Here is a 10,158-nt window from a genome sequence, read left to right as displayed (position 1 = left end):
TATCACGCGTTAGCTCTTAATCTGGCGTTAATAAGATGTAATTTTTCTTAAAATCGCGATTCAGATTTCTTATGTATATTGTAAATTTTCATTTCAAGACCCTTCTTGTAACACCAAGTTAAGCGTTATTTGGTGGATCACAGATGAAAATCGGTAAGTTGGAGTTGTTTGGTCGATGTCTATCTGATAAAATTTGGAAGGCATGTTTTAATCGTGACACGTGATCCGTTTCTATAGGAACTGTGGTAAACAAACATGTACTCCCTCTGTTGATATAAACAGCTGATGGTTGCCGATTGTATCTTTGATCCGGTATGACGACTCGTATTGAACTCCAATTTACTAATCCTTAAATTGAAACACCTCTTCCTGTCCCCGTGGTTTAATTTATTGATGAATTTGCTCCATTTCTTCTACAACTTGGTAACATTATTTTACCCTTCGGTTATTTCACTGAATTCATATTAGAAGTGTCGAGAAACAAGTCTCAACTTACCGTTATTTAATTCACTGCTACTCAACTAATTTAATTGATTGATAATTTTGATTTTCAAGGATTGTGATCTAAAGGATTATTTCTTATATTTTCAAGGGTCGACCCAAGTTATATTATCTTTTCTTTTAGTGTAATGATTATTTTCTCCATTTCCTTTAATCATCGTATTGTAAGTCCGAGTGTTATTACCGTTCTTTGAGAATTGAAATCCTGTTTCATTAAAGTAGTTTAAATTTTAAAGCTGTCTTTTCCTTATAGTCAGGGGCTGCCTGGGCGAGGCGGTAAAGGCGTGCTCGGCTCGCCCGGAAGGACGTGGGTTCGATTCCCCATCAGGAAGTCGTAATTTTAAGAAACAAGATTTCCACTTCCGGAGGTGCACATGGCCCTGAGGTTCACTCAGACTACACCAAAAATGAGTACCAGGTTAATTCCTGGGGGCAAAGGCGGCCGGGCATAGAGCTAACCACTCTACCCCCATCAAGTGCCGAGGTTACGGATAGTGGAAGCCTTTACCTTCCACTCCTCCAAGGGCCTTCATGGCCTGTATGGAGATGACTTTGCTTGCTTTTGCTTTTCCTTATAGTCAGTACATTCTCTTGGTTTTGATTCACATAGCCTCTAGGACCAAGTGTTTGTTTTGCACGATTCTTCTTCTTAGGACCTAGTGGTAAGTAATTCATTTCGGTAGTTTACTTGAAAGGTCCAGTGTTGTCCAACTGCTACCGATTGGGAAGGTTTTGGAGACAGCAAGGTAGAGTTGCCTCTTATACTGTAGTGTTGTTACAAACGGATAAAACAGAAAGAAAAATATGTTGAAATAAACAAGGAATCAGGCGCGTAATGCCAAGAGGAAACATAATAAGCGGAATAATGACTGTGTAAAAAGTAACAGCCGTGAGATGCAGAAAAATAACATAAATCTAACCAGCCAATCCATACAAACGAACGCACTCACAGCGTAGAGACCAAATATGTAGTGGTTGTCAAGACACGTTACGGGACGATCCGTACAGCATGACAAAGCAAAATCACTGGATCACCGCATACTAGGCCAGGCTTATCCAATTACAATTGTGACCAAACAGTATGCACACTACATGATATATTCATATCACCTTGCCTAAGGCGAACATGAAATGTAAACATTAGCGTAAAACAAAATCAACCCCTAACAAGCTCAGCCGGTTTATGAGATGAAGAAAAATAATAAAAGGTCTCAAATCAAAACCACAGGCAAGCACCTCATTCACACAGATCGACGTTATCCTCCGACCTCACGTATGAATAAATGTACAAAAAACAGGTGCAGGAAAGGAAAGACATATAAGTTCTGCAGCAAATGAATAATGAAAAGCTTGCAGAACAGGAATCTGAGAATACAATATCAGCATATCTACAACAAACCAAAAAAATATATAAATACCTTAATCCTCATAGGATAGAACCCGGCAATTTTATATAATTGTGAACATTGACTCTAGAATGAGATTTAAACCTAAGAATTTCATTTTTGTCCATATTGAACTGAGAATGGATGATAGGAAAACTTAAAACGGTCCACCTTTTCAATACAAAAATGTTATAGTTTATTTATAACATGTATTTGCACTTGGAACTAGTTTCAACGCTGTTTTGCGTCATCATCAGCCAAAATGTGGGAAATAGGCCAGCATATAGGCATTTATATTACACAAGGCGTTACATTAAACAATACACATCTTACAAGGAGATAAAAACAGGGACGAATATAAAAGTTATACATATTAAAAATAACCTTAACCACGCATCTTGCAGTGCGAAAGTGTTCTTCTTGAATGATTCCTGAATATAAAACACACGCGCACACATTTCTGAAGAGCCAGCAGGCAGGACAAAGTAAAGTGAAACCTTAAGAGTTCTTCTGAGAAGAGTTCATAATTTTTTTCTATGTTCCGACTAACTAATGAAGTCTCCCTTGAGTTCCTGATAAACATACACAACAGGAAATTCTCCTTCACTCTCAACAATAGCTATAAAGACCAACGGTAAAATTTCATTTTAAATATTGTGCAGAGACGTGAAAGCATGATCTTGAATATGATATAACTCCTTCATATAACCCATTTTTTTACACAAGGTGTTACATTAAATAATACACATCTTACGAGGAGATAAAAACAGGGACGAATGTAGAAACACATGCATCGTTGAGAAAGCAAAAGTTATACATATTAAAAATAAGCTTAACCACACTACTTGCAGTGCGAAAATATTTGCCTGGAATGATTCCTGAATACAAAACGCACGCGCACACACTTCTAAAGAGCCAGCAGGCAGGAAAAAGTAAGGTGAAACCTTAAGAGTTCTTCTGAGAAGAGTTCATCATTCTTTCTATGTTCCGAATATCTAATGAAGTCTCCCTTGAGTTCCTGATAAACATACACAACAGGAAATTAAACAATACACATCTTACAAGGAGATAAAAACAGGGAAAGTTATACATATTTAAAATAACCTTAACCACACATCTTGTGGTGCGAAAATATTCGTCTTGAATGATTCCTGAATACAAAACACACACGCACACATTTCTGAAGAGCCAGCAGGCAGGAAAAAGTAAAGTGAAACCTTAAGAGTTCTTCTGAGAAGAGTTCATCATTTTTTCTATGTTCCGACTAACTAATGAAGTCTCCCTTGAGTTCCTGATAAACATACACAGCAGGAAATTCTCCTTCACTCTCAACAATAGCTATAAAGACCAACAGTAAATTTCATTTTAAATATTGTGCAGAGACGTGAAAGCATGATCTTGAACATGATATAACTCCTTCATTTAACCCCATTTTTTACACAAGGTGTTACATTAAACAATACACATCTTACGAGGAGATAAAAACAGGGACGAATGTAGAAACAAATGCAACGTTGAGAAAGCAAAAGTTATACATATTAAAAATAAGCTTAACCACACAACTTGCAGTGCAAGCTTATTTAAGAGTTCTTCTGAGAAGAGTTCATCATTTTTTTTTCTATGTTCCGACTAACTAATGAAGTCTCCCTTGAGTTCCTGATAAACATACACAACAGGAAATTCTCCTTCACTCTCAACACACAACTTGCAGTGCAAGCTTATTTTTAATATGTATAACTTTTGCTTTCTCAACGTTGCATTTGTTTCTACATTCGTCCCTGTTTTTATCTCCTCGTAAGATGTGTATTGTTTAATGTAACACCTTGTGTAAAAAATGGGGTTAAATGAAGGAGTTATATCATGTTCAAGATCATGCTTTCACGTCTCTGCACAGTATTTAAAATGAAATTTACCGTTGGTCTTTATAGCTATTGTTGAGAGTGAAGGAGAATTTCCTGCTGTGTATGTTTATCAGGAACTCAAGGGAGACTTCATTAGTTAGTCGGAACATAGAAAAAATGATGAACTCTTCTCAGAAGAACTCTTAAGGTTTCACTTTACTTTTTCCTGCTTGCTGGCTCTTCAGAAATGTGTGTGTGTGTGTGTGTTTTGTATTCAGGAATCATTCAAGACGAATATTTTCGCACCCCAAGATGTGTGGTTAAGGTTATTTTTAATATGTATAACTTTCCCTGTTTTTATCTCCTTGTAAGATGTGTATTGTTTAATTTCCTGTTATGTATGTTTATCAGGAACTCAAGGGAGACTTCATTAGTTATTCGGAACATAGAAAGAATGATGAACTCTTCTCAGAAGAACTCTTAAGGTTTCACCTTACTTTTTCCTGCCTGCTGGCTCTTTAGAAGTGTGTGCGCGTGCGTTTTGTATTCAGGAATCATTCCAGGCAAATATTTTCGCATTGCAAGTTGTGTGGTTAAGCTTATTTGTAATATGTATAACTTTTGCTTTCTCAACGATGCATGTGTTTCTACATTCGTCCCTGTTTTTATCTCCTCGTAAGATGTGTATTATTTAATGTAACACCTTGTGTAAAAAATTGGGTTATATGAAGGAGTTATATCATGTTCAAGATCATGCTTTCACGTCTCTGCACAATATTTAAAATGAAATTTTACCGTTGGTCTTTATAGCTATTGTTGAGAGTGAAGGAGAATTTCCTGTTGTGTATGTTTATCAGGAACTCAAGGGAGACTTCATTAGTTAGTCGGAACATAGAAAAAAAATGATGAACTCTTCTCAGAAGAACTCTTAAGGTTTCACTTTACTTTGTCCTGCCTGCTGGCTCTTCAGAAATGTGTGCGCGTGTGTTTTTATATTCAGGAATCATTCAAGAAGAACACTTTCGCACTGCAAGATGTGTGGTTAAGGTTATTTTTAATATGTATAACTTTTATATTCGTCCCTGTTTTTATCTCCTTGTAAGATGTGTATTGTTTAATGTAACGCCTTGTGTAATATAAATGCCTACATGCTGGCCTATTTCCCACATTTTGGCTGATGATGACGCAAAACAGCGTTGAAACTAGTTCCAAGTGCAAATACATGTTATAAATAAACTATAACATTTTTGTATTGAAAAGGTGGACTGTTTTAAGTTTTCCTATCATCTAGAATGAGAGTCGTGTGGCAAAAATGGAAAATTCATTCATAATACCATTTAAAATTTAGCATAATCATTTGACAGCCCAACGCTTCCATCTCCTCCACACAAGTCATTGTCTCTCCCAGAGAGCAAAACGCGAAGAGTATCAAGAGAGAAATACTTTGCCAGCCTCTGATGGCAAGAGGCGCCATCTGTCTAATAGAAGCAAATTGCATGTCATGTTGGAGAATATTACAGTTTTATATGTCTGTGACATCGTCAAAGAATGCGATGTTTGAATGGTGCATCACAAGGAAAACTGCTCCATTTCATACAACAGCTGATATAGTTCCAAGTTTCTTCACAATGTACATAGTGTGTGGCTCCAAGTATCATTGCAATATATTGCAGGAATTTTCATATTTTAATGAATGGGATGTTAGTATGTTGTTAGGACTAGTCTGAATTGTGTATAAGCTGTTGCTTTAAGTATAATTATTAGAAATTGATGAAGCTCTCTTCTTCATCCATTCAGCTAATCATCTCAGAAGAAAATGTTTGGGTGTGACCAGACTGAATCCAATGAAGCATGATAGAATGATCACTGAAGAAAGTAATGCTGCTCTAATATAAGACATAAGTACTTACAAGTGTTAACATTTTTGCCACGGCTTTAATTATAAAGTGGTGCATCAAAGAAATCAATGCAATGAAACTTGGTGAGTTGTTCAATGGACGTATAAAAACATAACCTAACTGCTGTCATTGTTATACGAGTTATTGATAGCACGATGAACTGAGTGGCTTTGAACAGGATTTGCCTGGATTGTACTAAGAAAAATTTATATTAATAGCAAGCATGTTCGGATATGCTGTAGACAATCGGAGGGTTCATACAAAAGTACCATCCGTTATATACAGTACAGATGTATGAATTATAAAATAGGTTTTTAGACATTTTATTCTTATCTCATTTTTTATGTAAACACTTTTTTGTGTTATGCCCTCAACTTCTCATTACCAGTCAGTGATGAAATCTGCAAGAGTGTAAGGATGGCCTGTAGTATGGGGAGAAGATGAAATAGAAGTGCAAGAACATGTTACTCTATGGAATCAGGAAATAGAGGAGTATAGAATGAAAATAATTGTGGAGAAGTGTAAGACGTTAGCAATGTTAAGTGTTCAAAGAGAAAGAAGGAATATTGAAGTTAGTGCAAGACCATTATAGGTTGTGAAACCTTCAGATATTTGTGGAAGATGGGAAAATAAACAAATTGAAAGAAAATCCAACAAGCCAATGGGCGTTATCATTGTGTGTGAGGTATAGTACGGAACTAGAATATCCCAAACATAAAGGCAAGAAAATTCCTTACTCAGTGTATTATACACCAAGTTTGACATACACAGTGGGCACATGGACAGCAACAAAGAAAAGATGAAAGTTAAATCCATGTAACAGAGATGAAATTCATTAGACGAATAACCAGGAGGACATGAGGGAATAAGTTGGAAACGTAGTACTCAGGAAAGGAATTGGATTCCCTAAACTGCAAGACTAGATAGAGACCATTCAGCTGAAATGGTATGGACACATGATGAGAATGGAAGAAGATAGAGTTCCAAAGTGAGTCTTTACAGAGAGAATAATAGGAAGAAGACAAAAAGGAAGGCCCAGGAAGGGGTGGATTAATACAATAAAGGAGAGTTTAGAGAAGGTGGGAGTGAAAGTGGGAGAAATATTGGAGGAAGGAAGTGAGTGGTGGAAAAGATAGACAACTGAGGAGGTCCTCGATCACAGCCCATCCCAGAGTACTAGAAATGGGAAAAGAAGAAGAAAGAGGATGTTGATCCACAGTGCTCCAGTCAAGCAGAGGAACAATTCACAAGTGTAAGTTTTATGTTCCTTGATTCATGATCTCTCGGAATATCTGTATTGACATTGCTGTGAAAGCCGAGCTCTGGCAGTTGATTTGTCATAAAACAGTGCCGACAGTAATCAGAGTAAGGTCAAGTTTCATTTTTCATACTCTTTTGAGTGTGGGAAGAAGGCAACTACATCATAGTATGGAAGAACTATCACTAACTAAAGTTAATGAAGCTAGAATTAGTCTAATGCTATACTGCCCACAGCAAGAGAATGGTGATGCCCTAACTCTTCATCGAAGTCCTCAGGTATTACATAAAACATCTTTTCTGTCCACTGAAATTTAATCGTACTACTTATGCCATCATACATGTATACGCTGCAATTTCCCGTAATGTTATGTGTTTCATTTTCACTCTCCACTTCACTAATTGCACGTAAGCCACCACTAACACTTTCAGTCAGAATTATTGTTCACCTAATGATCAATCTCATTATGAAATAGAATATTTCCATGCATGCGAGCTGGTCATGCGGTTAGGGGCACACAGCTGTGAGCTTCCATTCAGAAGATAGTGGGTTCATACTCTACTGCAGGCTACCCTAAGGTCATTGTACATGATTTCCCATTTTCACACCATGCTGTAATATAATTGAGGCCTGGGGTGCTTCCATTTCACTCCTAGGCCTTCCCTATCCCATCTCTGCCACAAGTCCTATCTGTATAAGTGTGAAGTAAAGCAAATTCTATAAAAACAACAAAATTCCACGCCAACATACTGCAGATGTTCGTTTACATCTGTCAGTGTAGACGTGTTTGTTTATATCTGTCACTGTATTTTGCATCTAGCTTGAACATGTTCTATAAGAAGGAAACTAGCATCCATAATCTCTAGATAGTGCACGTGCTAGTAATAGTCAGGTATATTCGTCTACCTGGATGCAGTTGGAAGTATAAGTATGTATTACCGTGCTATAGGTGAGAGGATCTCAGTTTCTATAGTACACATTACCGTGCTATGGGTGAGAGGATCTCAGTTTCTACAGTACACATTACTGTGCTATAGGTGAGAGGATCTCAGTTTCTTTAGTGCACATTACCGTGCTATAGGTGAGAGGATCTCAGTTTCTACAGTACACATTACTGTGCTATAGGTGAGAGGATCTCAGTTTCTTTAGTGCACATTACCGTGCTATAGGTGAGAGGATCTCAGTTTCTACAGTGCACATTACCGTGCTATAGGTGAGAGGATCTCAGTTTCTACAGTACACATTACTGTGCTATAGGTGAGAGGATCTCAGTTTCTTTAGTGCACATTACCGTGCTATAGGTGAGAGGATCTCAGTTTCTACAGTACACATTACTGTGCTATAGGTGAGAGGATCTCAGTTTCTTTAGTGCACATTACCGTGCTATAGGTGAGAGGATCTCAGTTTCTATAGTACACATTACCGTGCTATGGGTGAGAGGATCTCAGTTTCTATAGTACACATTACCGTGCTATGGGTGAGAGGATCTCAGTTTCTACAGTACACATTACTGTGCTATAGGTGAGAGGATCTCAGTTTCTTTAGTGCACATTACCGTGCTATAGGTGAGAGGATCTCAGTTTCTTTAGTGCACATTACCGTGCTATAGGTGAGAGGATCTCAGTTTCTACAGTACACATTACTGTGCTATAGGTGAGAGGATCTCAGTTTCTTTAGTGCACATTACCGTGCTATAGGTGAGAGGATCTCAGTTTCTACAGTGCACATTACCGTGCTATAGGTGAGAGGATCTCAGTTTCTACAGTACACATTACTGTGCTATAGGTGAGAGGATCTCAGTTTCTTTAGTGCACATTACCGTGCTATAGGTGAGAGGATCTCAGTTTCTACAGTACACATTACTGTGCTATAGGTGAGAGGATCTCAGTTTCTTTAGTGCACATTACCGTGCTATAGGTGAGAGGATCTCAGTTTCTACAGTACACATTACTGTGCTATAGGTGAGAGGATCTCAGTTTCTATAGTACACATTACTGTGCTATGGGTGAGAGGATCTCAGTTTCTATAGTACACATTACTGTGCTATAGGTGGGAGGATCTCAGTTTCTACAGTACACATTACCGTGCTATAGGTGAGAGGATCTCAGTTTCTACAGTACACATTACTGTGCTATGGGTGAGAGGATCTCAGTTTCTTTAGTGCACATTACCGTGCTATGGGTGAGAGGATCTCAGTTTCTATAGTACACATTACCGTGCTATAGGTGAGAGGATCTCAGTTTCTACAGTACACATTACTGTGCTATAGGTGAGAGGATCTCAGTTTCTACAGTACACATTACTGTGCTATAGGTGAGAGGATCTCAGTTTCTACAGTACACATTACCGTGCTATAGGTGAGAGGATCTCAGTTTCTACAGTACACATTACTGTGCTATAGGTGAGAGGATCTCAGTTTCTATAGTACACATTACCGTGCTATGGGTGAGAGGATCTCAGTTTCTATAGTACACATTACTGTGCTATGGGTGAGAGGATCTCAGTTTCTATAGTACACATTACCGTGCTATAGGTGAGAGGATCTCAGTTTCTGTAGTACACATTACCGTGCTATGGGTGAGAGGATCTCAGTTTCTATAGTACACATTACCGTGCTATGGGTGAGAGGATCTCAGTTTCTATAGTACACATTACTGTGCTATGGGTGAGAGGATCTCAGTTTCTATAGTACACATTACCGTGCTATAGGTGAGAGGATCTCAGTTTCTATAGTACACATTACTGTGCTATAGGTGAGAGGATCTCAGTTTCTATAGTACACATTACTGTGCTATAGGTGAGAGGATCTCAGTTTCTATAGTACACATTACCGTGCTATAGGTGAGAGGATCTCAGTTTCTATAGTACACATTACTGTGCTATAGGTGAGAGGATCTCAGTTTCTATAGTACACATTACCGTGCTATAGGTGAGAGGATCTCAGTTTCTATAGTACACATTACCGTGCTATAGGTGAGAGGATCTCAGTTTCTGTAGTACACATTACCGTGCTATGGGTGAGAGGATCTCAGTTTCTATAGTACACATTACCGTGCTATGGGTGAGAGGATCTCAGTTTCTATAGTACACATTACTGTGCTATGGGTGAGAGGATCTCAGTTTCTATAGTACACATTACCGTGCTATAGGTGAGAGGATCTCAGTTTCTATAGTACACATTACTGTGCTATAGGTGAGAGGATCTCAGTTTCTATAGTACACATTACTGTGCTATAGGTGAGAGGATCTCAGTTTCTATAGTACACATTACCGTG

Source organism: Anabrus simplex, chromosome X, assembly GCF_040414725.1.
Source record: "Anabrus simplex isolate iqAnaSimp1 chromosome X, ASM4041472v1, whole genome shotgun sequence".
NCBI lineage: Eukaryota > Metazoa > Arthropoda > Insecta > Orthoptera > Tettigoniidae > Anabrus > Anabrus simplex.
Note: the sequence above shows the minus strand (reverse complement) of the source record.